Source organism: Oenanthe melanoleuca, chromosome 1 (genome assembly GCF_029582105.1).
Source record: "Oenanthe melanoleuca isolate GR-GAL-2019-014 chromosome 1, OMel1.0, whole genome shotgun sequence".
Classification (NCBI taxonomy): domain Eukaryota; kingdom Metazoa; phylum Chordata; class Aves; order Passeriformes; family Muscicapidae; genus Oenanthe; species Oenanthe melanoleuca.
In genome coordinates, this window is record NC_079333.1 from 58,312,162 (window position 1) to 58,327,069 (window position 14,908).

General features: G+C 35.9%; 1 protein-coding gene across 1 annotated transcript in view; it reads right to left on the reverse strand.

The window, feature by feature from the left end:
* DIAPH3 (diaphanous related formin 3) overlaps nt 1-14,908 on the reverse strand; it is a 202,738-nt gene that overhangs the window by 40,894 nt on the left and 146,936 nt on the right. The window lies entirely within an intron of this gene.

Sequence of the window (14,908 nt, forward strand, 5' to 3'; positions counted from 1 at the left end):
GCATGGTGAGCCAAGATAAGAGGAAACAGTAATTTAATTATCCCAAAGCACACAGAGTTGTTAATTTGAGCTGAATCTGAATTAACTAAAAATACTGTACCAGAAAATAAAACACGTAAATAAAGTGTTTCAGAAGCACTCTTCAAAACTTTTATCCCAAACAAAACAGGGAACTTCAAGCTGCTTTTTCTTGTTGGGCCATACATTAAAGTCAGGAAGCTGCTGTGAGTTGTTAAACACTTGAAAACACCATAGACTTGCTACTTTTTTTTGGTAATGCTTAAGAGTTTACCAAATGCAAACTCAGAATAATGGCTATAAACAGACCTTCAGGTGACTCATGCTAACACAGCTGGGCCACTGAACTGCCTAGTAATCAAATACCCATCCCAAAAAATTAGTTTACTTCAAGACTCCAAGAATCAGTTTGACTATGATGCCAGGTGCCACATTTTTTGATAGCAACCTGTATGTAGGGAAAAAGTAAAAAATGTAGATACTTCACTGATTTCTTTCTGCAAAGTAATTGCATTATTTTCTCTTTTTTAACATGGGGAGAATTACTATTATCAGAGTAGGTTTTAAAAAGTGACTCAGAAGATAAAACAATCTCATTTCTAGCACTACTGTTTATGTAAAATAATTTATTTCCATATTTCTATTCATATTCAAAAGTATCAAAGGAATGAGCACAAATGACACAATTTTTAAAAATTAACAAGAAAAACCTATAAACACTTTTTCTTTAAACTAATAGAACTCTGCCCCAAGTTCTAGTTGCAATTAATTCTATTGTATTAGAAATTAAACTTTTTTATAAACTCTGATCATTATGAAGAAATATGAAAATTTTTATCAAAAGTGTCCTTATGGCACCTGGGTAATTTTATATTATCTTGTTGTTGCTTTGGATGATAGTCTTATTAAGTTGCTATAAGGATGAATTTAATTCAACAAATAATATTGGCTCGACCGCATTATTTCTTGTTTCCTTACACTGCTGAAAATGTAATTTGCCAACATGGAAGAAATAAGTAATATTAATTGGAAACCTATTTTGAAAAAAAATAAAGATCCCAGAAAAATCATTGCTTCTGTTTGATTGATGCACCATGATCCAGGGAGTTTCAAGGTTGACTCAATTTCGTTAATAATTAATGGGATTTTATTTACAAAAATGTAAAATGGAAAACGAGTACAGATACTTCCCATGAATACATATTACAACAGAGCATCTCTCGTGCATTGATCAGTAATGAGTTATTATATGCACTCCAATCATAAATCCCAGTGGAAAGTTTAGCTGATAGAAGTTCTATTCTTAGGCTGACTTAATAAGCCTGGACTGATTTACTGAGTAAATTGAAAGATATTTCAGCTTTCTTGGGTGAATTGGTTCAATTCCATATATCCACTTCTCTGCAAGTTTAAGAACAAAACATCAAATCCCCCACCACTCATATACCTCAAAGTTAGTAAATCCTCAAAGACAACAGGTTAAGATACATCTGTTAAAGCACATCAAACAGAGGAAGGATTTCAACATGTGCTTAAAATGGCATAAGTTCAAATCTCAAATTTAATGTCTGGGATACACCAAAGATGAATATGTTAAAATACATGGAAATTCCAATTATTATACTTTCAGTATTATACAGTGTGGAAACTACCAAGCTCTTCCTGTCCTAAAGATATGCAGCAGAACTTAATACTGCAGAGAAGCACTATGCTTCATCAGAAGAAAACACTTCAAGAGCAATATATTCTTCTCATCAGTATACCTCACGTAAGTGTACAAAGCAAATCATTAGTCCCAAAATCTGAAAATCTCATTTAGGACAGCAATGCTGCAGCACTGTTTTCCAAATACAAAGCACCTTGAAGTAGACTTCTCCACTAGCTTGTTCACCATATTACAAAACTAACAGATTATAAAATTTTTTTGCACTCAACTTAGTTTTGGAAGGTGGGCAATTTGTTGTAAAGAGAATTCTAAATTAATAACTAAAAAAAACTTAAGACTGAAATCTGCAATTGAAGTCAAGAACATAAGGCAGTGGAGTGCACTCTTTTACTAGCAAATGCACTGGTATATTAAGAAAAGCTTTCCCATTTCTCATATTTTTCTTGTTTTTCCTAACTTGTTTACTTTAGCTTTGAAAAAGCCAGGCTCTGGTAGATTAATTTTAGTCAAACTTTATTTCCATATGAAATACAGTTAGTACTTTTAAAAACACTGTTCTTGACCAAGTAAGTTTTCTTATCACTTACACAAATGTATTAATGTAATTCAAACATTGAAATAACTTTCACTATGTTAATGCAGGCTAAGGGTATAAAGATTTTTAAACTAAGAAGCAATGCCCATTTGTTTGGTGACGTTTCTCAAATGGACTAAGTTAAAGTAAAGAGGTACTAAGTATAAGAAAAAATACCCTGAAACTACTCAGTGCACTGGCATTGTAGAAGTACAGATGAAGAAAATCTTGTTTGACTGTATGGTGCAATCCCAGAGATCGCAAATCTTAAAGTGCATCTCATAGCAACATCTGAGCAAAATCAAATTCTGAGTGACACCCAGTTTTGGATGGCAGGTCTAAGTGTTTGGTCTGAATCCTACACCACCAACTTTTCCTCAGATCTTTAAAGGACGTAAATTGTATGGCTATTTAATGCAAAAATATTTTATGACTTTTGGACAGCACATTACTTTAAGTTATTGCTGACCTGTCTCTCATTTAGTTTTAAGTAGTTCGGACATAATTTTTTTTAATGCCTCTCTTTGGACTTTCACTTACTAGAAAAATAATAAAATGATATTTTGTGTTACTACAGCTTTCCCAGAAAACATCAGCTGGAGATCCTTTGCAGCCTTTCTGGTTGCTTAATTCCTTCAACATGCACAATTTCACCAAAGCTTTATTACTAATGTGAGTGTAAAAGATTTCTATAATAAGTAATATTCTAATTTTTGGACCACAGTGCATTTTATATTTTATTGGCACAGGTCAAAAATGCCCTTTTTATTAGGCTAAATCTGCAGGTACAGACTGAAATAGGAGTAAAATGTTTTATACACTAGAGTTAAGTGGTTCTGTTGAACATACTAAAGTGCTATAGTACTGATAAATGAGTAAAGAAGATGGGTTAGAATAAAGATGTTACAAGATGTGGTTGGGGACAAGAAAAACTATCATTAGGTAACATTCATATGGTTTCTGACGTGAGTAGAAAGGAAGAAAAAAGATCCACGAAGGAAGATCAAAACCCAAACCAAGAAATTAGGATATAGCCAGTAGTATCTGCAATTAAAAAGTCATTAACCATTTATTTTTTAACTTTTAATATTAAAAATAATCCTTTTTTTATTTGATGGGTATTGGAATGTAGAAAAGGAAGAAATTAATTCCAGTTCAGCATGCTATGTTTTCTATCCCATAGGAAGCAACTATTCCAAATAATATAATCCAATCTTAGACTGTAAAATTCCTGTATTTTTGACCCCAGTGAAACAAATACAAAATTTTATAATAGCAGATTTCAGTACATAACAAGTTTTCAATAAAATGATCTCAGAGCAACTGCTGTTAGGTGGATAAACAGAGGCTGGGTAAGCTCAGCGGAGAGTAATTGGCTGTGTCCTGTTTTCAGTCAGCAGCTGGCAACAGAGAAAGAACAGACTTAAAGCACTGGGGTAAGCTCGGAGACTGATTAGTCAGGAAGCTATTGCTAAAGGCAGCAAGAGTAGGAGCTATCCCAGGAGCTCTCTCACAGCAGTTTTCTCTGCCCTGTGAGACACAACTGGAAATCCCTTAATGCACTCTGCCCTTCATTTATTTTTGCTACTGGACATTTGAGAGCATTTAAGAATGTTACTTTTTTGAGTAGTTGCCTGATGATGGATCACACAGAATTAAAATGATTTTATATTTCTTAGAGAAAGGGGAAGACTACCATCTACAGTACGATTATAAAACTAGGGATTACCTGAGAGCAAAGTACTTTTTATTCTGTGCTGAATGGCCAAAATGGAGTTTGCTACTACTCACACATCAATCCTTATTTACTCTTTACGCTGAAATTAAGAACTCACTTTGTATTCCAGGCTGCATAACTTAAAGCCACACTGCTGATCTATTTACTTTTAATCCAGCTAGTTAAATAAAGCATAAGTAGATTTAAAAATACTATTATTGCACTAGCAGTGTAACACAAATTACACAGCATACTCTATAGTAAAGGAAAAGAGACAAGTATCAAAATACTAGAATTTGGAAGCACAACGAAGTTAGCTATCCAAATTTAATGCAAATTTTGTATGTATGCATGTAAGAGAATTAATTTTTTTGTCCCTCAGAAGCACTTGCATCATTCATTGCCTAGCACAGAATACGAACTTAAAGAGCAGCTATTCAAGCTATTGTTTCATCTGCAGTATTGAGTGTGTTGTGTCCTATTTTATTAACTTTATTATACAAAGAAACAGAGAACTAAAACATAAACAATCCTTATCAGGTCCCTCAGCCTCAAGCACTTTAAACTGGAGGCATGAACTCATTGACTATTAACAATTCACATAGGCTAACTCCTGTGTAGAATGAGTATGTGCCTCTCTCTAGCCACTACGAGGAACCTAAACACTCTAAACGTTGCATCTATTTATGAGGTATTTTACCTCTTCAAGAGACTAAAGTATAAATACATAGATTAATTTTGGAGGTCAGTTAAAAATGCTTAATACCTGATTTCCCAAAGTAATTAACATTATAAAGCACTTTATGCGTTTATTGCTTTGATTCTACCTTTCAGTGCAATTGTAGATGTCTGTAAAAAGATCCTGGAGATCTCAGTTTAAGAACCAAACACTGCAAATTGCGACAAATTTCACTCATCTACCAGAAGGGTGGGAAGGAGGATCTTGTAAACTACAGGCCTGGCAGCCTGACAGTGCTGTGGAAGTTATAGAACAGATTATCTTGAGTGCCATCACATGGCATGTGCAGGACAACCAGAGCATCAGGCCCAGCCAACATGGGTTTGGGAAAGGCAGGTCCTGCATGACTGAAACTATCTCCTTTCCTGAAAGGCTGTGGATGTAGTCTACACAGACTTCAGTAAAACCTTCAACACTGTCTCCTACACCATTCTCCCAGAGAAGCTGGCAGGCCATGGCTTAGAGAGTGCACTCTTTGCTGGGTGAAACCCTGCCTGGATGGCCAGGCTCAGAGAATGGTGGAGAAAGGAACTAAACCCAGTTGGCAGCCAGTTGCTAGCTGTGTTCCTTAGGACTCAGCACTGGGACCAGTCCTGTTCAACATCCTTACTGATGATCTGGATGAGGGGATCAAGTGCACCCTCAGTCAGTTTGCAGATAACACTGAGCTGGGTGGCAGTGTTGATCTGCTGGAGGACAGGAAGTTTCTGCAGAAGGATCTGGACAGGCTGAATTAATGGACTGAGGCCAATTGTAAAAGGTTCAAGAAGGCCAACTGCTGGGTCCTGCACTGGGTAACACCAGTCCCTTGCAGCACTGGGGTCAGAGTGGCTGGAAAGCTACCCAGTGGAAAAGGCCCTGGGAGTGCTGGTTGACAACAACAGAATATGATCCAGCTGTGCCCAGGTGGCCAAGAAAGCAAATGGCACCTTGCTTGCATCAGAAATAGTGAGGCCAGCAGGACCAGGGCAGTACTCAGCACTGGTGAGGCACTCAAGTCCTCTGTTTATGGGCCCTTCATTACAAGAAAGACATTGAGGTGCTGGAGTGTGTCCAGATAAGGGCAATGGAGCTAGGGTTGTTTATCCTGGGAAAAACAAGGCTCAGAGTAGACCTTATCATTCTACAACTACTTGAAAAAAAGTTGTAGCAAGGTGGAGGTTGCTCTCTTTTTCCAGGCAATCATCAACAGGACAAGAAAACACAGCCTTGAGTTGCACAAGGGTAGCTTCAGGTTGGAGAGCAGGAAGAATTTCTTCACTGAATGGATGGCAAGGCTAATAACATGGGCTACCCAGGGAGGTGGTAGGGCCACCATAGTTGGTAGTGTTCAAGAAATGACTGGATGTGGCACTTAGTGCTGTTGTTTAGTTGACATGGAGGTGTTCGATCAAAGGTTGAACTTGATGATGTTGGAGGTCTTTTTCAACCTTAATTATTCTATAAAAACCCAAGCAACTCAAAACCAAAGCCATTTCCCACTCACACAAAACAAAACAAACAAACAAACAAACAAAAAAATGGGGAAAAAAAAGTTTAGGATTGGAGGAAAGGATGGGGCAGTCTATCAGTTTGTAGCATTTATTTTGACATAGATGCAATTTAATGTTATCTCATTTTATAAATACTGACAAAATTGCAATAATGTCCCCCACAAGCTCCTCCCTCAACTTAATTGCCTAATTTGGCATTTTGTTCATATGAGTTAATAAGCAGATTTGGAAGCATTAGATTGACTCAGACAGCTCTTGAGCTACTGATGGTAGAGTGAAAGATCAGATACCATGAAGTTCACTTTCTCTTGGAAAAGATGGATCAAAGGAGATATTTTCATTTTAGAGCACAAGAAGAAAAAAAAATATATATGCAGTCTCCCTTCTTTGGTAATGACAGCAATAAAATGTACTCACTGAAATAAGAATATGTCCTCAGATAAATGTTTCTGTGCTTATGCAGTGAAAAGAAAGCAACTTTGGCAAGGAATTTAGAGCATTTGGGGATTAATCTCTGCTTTTGAAATGAAGGCAATATCAAATAAAATGACCAAATGTAATTACAACTACAGTAAAAAACAACCAAAATCAGAAAATGCCAACCTTCTACAAAGCTATAAACGCAGCAGAAACCTTTATGTATTAATAGATTTTATATTCTGATCCCTTCTCCCGAGCCTAGAGAAAACAAGATCAGCACCTTTAAGACATTTCTCTGGCTAACATGTATCTGTATTAACTCAAACAGCCACCTTTCAGCTAATTCTGTCAGGAATTTCTTCTGTTGTTAAAGATTTAGTTACCAAGTGAAAAGTCCAGCAAAACTTACGTGCCAAAGTTAAGCTGGGTAATGAAAGCTCTCATTCAGCTGTGTTTAACCCTGGTTCATCAAGATTTATTGTTCCCTCAAGAAGAGGACTTAAACCATGCTTTCTGTATCCCTGGAAAGTTCCCTTCTGTTCATTAGCCCCTCTGCTCACAGAGTGTCACAATAATTAACAAATGTTAGTGAGTCTACTGATTCAAATACTCATAATGGATGGGGATGGACGGTAGTGATTCCTGCCACATTCTTGGACATTTCTGAAACTTCATGGCTCGATTAGGTGTAGTACACAGATGCCCAAATATCATCTGAAACCCCCAAATTGGGCTGTGATATCCAAATTTGTTCCTGACCTAAAAGCTATCCTGCCTCAAGTACACAAAGCACACTGTCTAGAGCTAATTCAAGTACTTTTATGTGCACTGTATTATAATGCACCATGTACACTCATATCTTTTCAAATACAAGGAAACAGGCTTAAAGCCTAAGAAAACAGATAAAAAGAAAAATCTCTGGAATAATTATTTGCCTGTGCTGAAAATCTGCTGAGATTTCATTCCATTTCCCTGTTTATGACACTAAGTAGTCCTGATGTTATCTTTTCAATTTCTTATTTTATCATTTTGCTATGCTACCAGGAGGGAGAAAATCAAAAACCGCAAGTCTGAATAGTGTAGAATAAATTCACTCTTAGATTTCCAAATCCCAGTCTTCAGATTTTTTCAAACCTATGGCAAATATGGTCAAGCTTATAGGGTCAGGTAACAGTTTTTCTTTTATTTCTCTGGTATATGGAGTTAGATAATATCAGGAGACCAAAAAAAAAAGCATGATAAAAACTCTTTCCCCCATGGAAATAAAAAACTTCACCATTACAAACAAAGTCTTCTTCTGAAGACATTACAACAAACTATTGTAACAGAAAGACTATGCTACAAACTAGACAGTTATAGTCTCTCAAAGAAAGAAGTATATACTAGTTATCCTCCAGGAAGTAAAATCATCTAGGAAATTGCATAGAATTCACATAGTTTTTCTGTTTGGTCAAAATAATTTTGCTTTAAAAAGTTGTTGGCTTTTTTTTTAAAGCAAAAGATTACTATGTAAAGAATAAGAGCAAACTACTTCACAGTAGTAATATGCTGAAAGGGAATAGATTGATTAGCCCAGTATCTTCCAAAATCCAAATCTTTCCTGAAATTACTTAAACTGCAGCTTCCCATCTTGGATTTGTAACCTACCCCAACAAAAGAAAAGAGGACTTGCAGACCAACCTGCTCACGGTCTTCCAGATCAAGCCTGGCTATCATCTTTCCTCCTGCCATTCAGGCAAGAGCTGCATTTGACCCCTACACTTCTTTCCTTCATCACTCACGATCTCAGATTTGAGCCACCAAAATGCCTTCTGAGGCTCCAGATTATTTTGCTGCATGACATGAAGATATTGCCTTAGGCATGTATGGTGGAAATACACAAAACTCATCTATTTTTTGAATGAAACAAAGAAGATACTGGATTTATCAAGCAACACACAGGCACAAGCACTAATTCTGATACAACTGAACTGCCAATTTCCCTTCAGAGTGTTCAAAAACTTGAAAGTAAATCTTCCAAGTGTTCCTACCCCAGCAAAAGGAAGAAGTTGAAGATAACCCTTGTTCTCTCTGCATGTTTGCACATTTTCAGAGGATTTGCTATAATGAAAAAAGTCAGGCAGAAACATAACTCCAGTATTTCTTCTAGACAACATTTTTGTTCTGTTACAGCAACCACTTAGAAAAAAAATGAAACTAAATTCTCCCAAAGGGGGAAAAAAATCCCAGAACATTAATGGAACACATTCACTTACATGGCAAAAAAAAGATGACCTAAGAAAAGTGCTTGAAAAATTTAATGAATAATGTTTTGTGCTTTCTCTAAATCTTTTGCATTCCGACTGACTAAACAATGTTGCATTAACCAGACATCACTGGAATTGCAGAACAGACTCTGGTTAAGAATCAGACTCTGTTAGTATCTGAGATTTTGTCCCCAGTGAAGTCTTTAACCAGAGAAAACACATTTTTAATGTCTTTCTGATGAAAATTTCCTACCTAATATTTCACTTGTGGTTTATTTGTGGTTTCTTTATGAAAGATAACCTCTTTAAGAAATATATATGTGTGTGTATCTATCTAGCTACTTTAAAAACCCCAAAATAAAAAGAGCTTTATGGCTGTTGTTCAGCAAATTTGTTATTCAGATCAAATTTCTAAAAGCCTCTGAAGAATGAGGCAGGAGTTTATGTACTTGTTCTTAACATTCAGGAAACAGAAGTGAAATAGACTGGTAAATTTATACCTAAAATCTTGTTTAACAAATATGGAAGAGACTTGAAAAGTGCTCTGAGAAGTGACAGAATCTCTTTGCTATACATATAAACTTGGTAATTGTCTTCAGATAGGAAGCTCTGTTTGACTAAAAAATGAATATACAAATATGGGTAAATTTCTAGTAATTTACAGCTCCCTTTGCAGATTTAAGATTTTCCACTGATAAATTTTCAGCCTGCTGCTTTGAATATATAACTTGCCTGCTGTAGCTTTTGGAAATCTGGTTACCTACCTCGGTGATTATGAAGCTGACATTTACTGTATGTGCAATTATGGAATATACAGTGTCACTGCTTTCAAATGTCACCTCTTTGCTAGTGTTCTTATCTTGCAGAAAGTGTCCTTGCCTCCCTTGAGAGCCGTGATCTTATTCAACTAATACCAATGAACACTGGCAAAATATTTACAAAAGCAATTAGCTCTCCTGAGTGTCTAATCTGACATCTTCAAAGGGTCGCATTTTAGGAATGAAGTTGTCAAACCTCTGGAGAAAAAAAAAACATTTTAAGGTCCATCTTGTCTCAGGGTAGTACTTAAAATTTTTACTCTGAAAAAGCTTGGGTTCTCCTTTTTATCTACATTATGTTCAGATATAATGCTATATGATAAGACACAGGGTGAAGGATATTTGTGCAACCTCACTTATGAGTGTTGATAAGGGAAATCTCAGAGGACTTTAATTAAATAGACAGGGACATTTTTTGTAGGATTGCAATTCCTCCTCACTTGTCTAAATACTAGTTTCTAGTGTGTCTTTAGCTTATCCTAAGAGCAAGATTGCATTTTTTTCTGTCTTGATCAGTATTTGCACAGTAATATGCATTTGCTACTAATTTTAAGTACCCTTTTCCACTCTTGACAGAATCTTCAACCACTGTTCAGCATTTGGCATTTTAAAATAAATAAATTATTAAATAAATGAGTGGTTTATACCTCTCATTGTCAGTTTATTTTAAAGAACATTTTGTTAGAAAAGGCCCGAAAAAGAAAATTCTCATTTTTAATTCTAAACACTTCTTGCTGGCTGCCATCCCTTCTGAGCTGGAAACTTTCTTCATTCTAACATTAATTTATGAGCGTGAAAGACTAAAAACTCTGCATCAAAATTAATATTTTTCCTAGGTAATTTTGGAATGAAAATTCTTCAAGGATATTTTTGAGATGGTATGTGTTTGCAACTGTGGCAATACAGAAATAGTTCTAAAGAAAGAAATAAAAATGTATAAATTCATTTCCTTGTCTGGATATTATTTTTTCTTTCCACATGTACAAAATTGACTTTTATGGTCAGTTTCTTTGAACTCTGCTGTATTGTCTAGGAAAAAAACTAGTATAAGCTATTATAAAAAAGTGTAGATGGTTCCAGGGGAATTATTCCTGTTAGAATAAGCAGCAATTTTACTTGACCTATGAAGTCAATATTGAAGAGAAGGTTTGGTCTTAAAATGGCAACAACTGAGAACCATTTTTAATAGAAATCCTATGAAATGTTTTCCTTTCATAACAGTGCCTACAGTTATTCCATGTCTTCTACTGAGAAAACTTGTCTCTTGAGTAAAACTTCACAAAGCTTAACAAAAATTTTCTCCACCGAGGTACTGATGTTTTGTGATCACACAGCTAAACATGCACCATGCCTTGAAAGCAGTATCTATCATGAAGGACTGCTAATGCTCAAGAGGGTGCCTTTACTACTAACATGTTCTGGGGAAAAAGTTATCTTCATGGGTAGCTTCTCCACTGTTAGGTACTTCCTAATGTTCACTATATACAGTTGAGGAAAATACAGCAACATACACAGACTTAAGGAAAAATTAGGTTGAAATGCCAATCATAGTTTGCTGTCACATACAATGGTGAAACAAAAATGACCTCTACGTGGTCATACTGTTTGAAGAACTACGATGTGTTTGAGCTCACTGTCAGCTTCGCTTGTCAAAAATAAGGCAGCAGAGACATTAATATGAATATCAGATGACAGTTCTATTATAAATAGGAGAGGAAAAGAACCAAACATGAAAAAAGGGTTTCCTTATGCTTAATTGGGACAGAATGGCATTACTACATAAGGGGTTTATTTAACAGAAGTATTTAAAATGCTTCAGACTACATGTGGCATATTATTCTATTGTGTATGGATTTACTGAACAAACAGCTATAACAATTACAACCATCTCTTACCATGGAAGTTTGCTCTCAATACAGAAGCAAGACCCTTTTGTCACCTTTAGAAATGCAGTCCACAATGCAATTACTGATTGTCACAGAAAGCTTTCTTTCAACCTCCGCAGTCTCGAAAAGCAATCTGTATTTTTTTGCTTGCATTTTATTGTAGCTTCTCTTTACTCACAGCATTATTAATATGATCTGCTTGTAAAGACAAACTCTTTCTGATGCATTTAAGGTATGTGTTTATATGCAATCAAAGCTGCATATCAAATTTGTATTCATGCAATTCAGGTAGTGTAGCATTAGCTTGGCTAATGCTACTGCAAATAAATGCGTAGCCATAGCAGCAGAGAACTTGACGCAGGCTGCAAATCCTGACCAAAAACTTAGTGACTAATGCAGCTTTCTGTGCTGCAAAGGGCTCTGCCGTGTCTTGGATATGCTGCTCCATGTATCTGGACTTCAGTAGTTTGAAACACACATACAAGCTGCAAATATGCCTTGACTCTTGTTGTAAATAATTGATAAACTCAGATCAGCCATAGCTATTAGTTGCTTGAAATTATCTTCTAATGTGCAAAATCCTGATCACTGAAAATTAAGTGCTTTCTTCTGCTTCCTAAATAAAATAAAAGAGCTCCTCTGTTAGATGCTATTGAATCCTAAGCACACCACTAAAACTATATTAAAACTTTGCTTGTGTCAAACAATGCTCTGAATTGGAATTGCACCAAAAGCATATACCACAATATTTACTGCAGTCCATAGTCCTTTACAGCTAAAGCAAGCTGTAACATTAACAGGTAGTTTTGCACATAGATGTAATTTAGTAGGTAATTTAAAAATAAAAAATACTATGAATGGGAACAAAATATATACCAATTGTATCTAAATCCACTAAAATCTATGTATATTACTTGCATTCTTAAGGCATTAAAACATTTCCAAGATTTAGCAATGTATATTATATCTGTTAGTTATGCAGCAGGAATTTTTCTCCACAAGAAATATTGTGACTCGATGAGCCTTGCCACCAGCATTAAAAATACAATTGGTAATTCTGATCACAAAAATAGAGCAGATTTAAACTTGGCAAAAACTATATATCATAGAATCACTAGGTTGGAAGAGACCTTCAAGACCATCGAGTCCAACCCATGCCCTACCTCAACTAAACCATGGCACCGAGTGCCACATCCAATCTTATTTTCAAACATATATCATGTTAGAAAGAGGAAATCTGTTCCATAAGGAAAGAATGAAGTAGGATTGAAAATAAAATAACACACATTTGGCTACCCTGGAATGTGGCATGAGAACAAGTAGTCCTTTTTAATTAGAAGTACCACCTGAACAATGCCGGAGCTTTCAGGGAAACTCAACAGATCATGACGAGAAAAATGGCCCACACAATAGCTAGCATTTCACTAAATTTATTATTGCTCTTTTTTTTTTTTCCTTAAGCAGTCTATTCAGTTAAAGGAAACAATTTCATTTCCAGACCTGAACAACACTGGCATGCTCCTCTGTATTACTTTGTTTTACAGGGTTTGGCTAAGCCTGAAAAGCAAATGCTAGTTTGATACCTTGTGTACCTTTGTACTGAGGGTGGCATTGGCAATGGTTCGAAAAATTTCCTTCCTGCTTCCATTTATATGACAGCTATGGAGAAAGTGTGCATTCAGGCTGTATTTCTCTCCCTTGTCATCCCATGAGAGACATGGAACCAGCTTCCTGTCCTGTGTTTGTGTGGGATAGAGTTAATTTCCTTCCTAGTAGGTGGTACAGGGCTGTTTTGAACTGAGGCTCTGAAGGATGTTGATAACACACTGATGTTTTACTTGTTGCTTGCAGAGCTTACCGTAAATCAAGGAGTTTTCAGGTTCCTGCACTCTGGGATGCTCACAGGCTCTAATGTGCCCTGCTCAATGGGCAGAGGCACAGTAAATTGGAGGGGAGCATAGCTGGGACAGCTGACCCAAACTGGCCAAAGGGATGCTCCATACTCAGCATGCTCAGCATGCAAATTGAGGAAGTTGGCCAGGAGATGGTGATTGCTAGGAAGACACTGGCTCAGCATTGGTCCACAGCGGTGTGCGATTGTATGTGTATTACTTGATTCTCTTGTGTTTCATTCCTCTCCCTCCCTCTACTTTTTATTCCTACTCCTCCTCCATATTATTCTTGTTCTTGTTCTTATTATCATTATCATTATTAACCTATATTAATTATTACACTATTCTTTTCACAACACATAATCTTTACCTTTTTCCATCCTACCAAGGAAGACAGTGTGTGTGTGGCTGCAAGGTACTTAATTGCCAGCTTGGGGTTATTTATGCTTGGATCTGATCTGGTTGCCACTTTTCAAAGAGAAATATCTTTAATCATAAAGACTAAACTAGATTTTATTAATTTGGTTGGTTGTGTTTTGAAACAGAAGAGATTAGTTAGAACTTGATGGCACCTGCCCAACAGAGATTACTACACTCTAAAGGATTCAGGACAGACATTTCAAATCATGGCTTGTAATTCTTTTTGACTGTATGATGAATCTTAGGTATTAATCTGCAGTGTGCATTAATAAAATATATCTACAATAAGTGAATCTGTCAGTCTCAGCAAAATAAATAGTAACCAAACCAGCTACCAGTTAACCCAAACAGTCAAAACCAGTACAGAAACAAACATGGAAAGTGCTTGAATTGCTACTAAAAGACTTTCAGCAATCTCCACATATTTTAGCCCTACAGTAAGACAGTGGTTTTTTTCCCATGATAAAATTTGGCATCCTTTTGAAGATTTGGTTTGGAAAAAATAGCAAATTAGGAACAGCCAAGCCAATACTTCTGTCTAATAAAATATCCCAGTTTTTCTGAAGTGGGTTGAAGTCAGAGACTTTTCTCTCATATGGTGTATATGTTATAGGCCATTATATACAGCACTGATCACTTATTATACACATACAGATAGAAAGAACAGGCTATTGAGCATATAATCTATATATGATATAAAATGCAAGATATAGATATATCTATATAAATATAAAGTGCAAGAAAAATTTATACAGAGAACAATACTGACATTATACATTGCTGAACTCAGAAACATAAAATTTAAGAAACTTTATCACTATAATTCCTATCTTGACTGACCACATTAACTACATTAAGGTTATTATTATTATTCAAAATTGACTTTGACACTCAGGGACTAGAATTCATTCTAGACATTATGTAATCTAAATGACCACATCCTTCTACTAAAAAGGAAGAAAAGGCTTTGAACTCATCATAATCTATACCAGGTTTGGTGGTCTATTTGGCTCAAGATA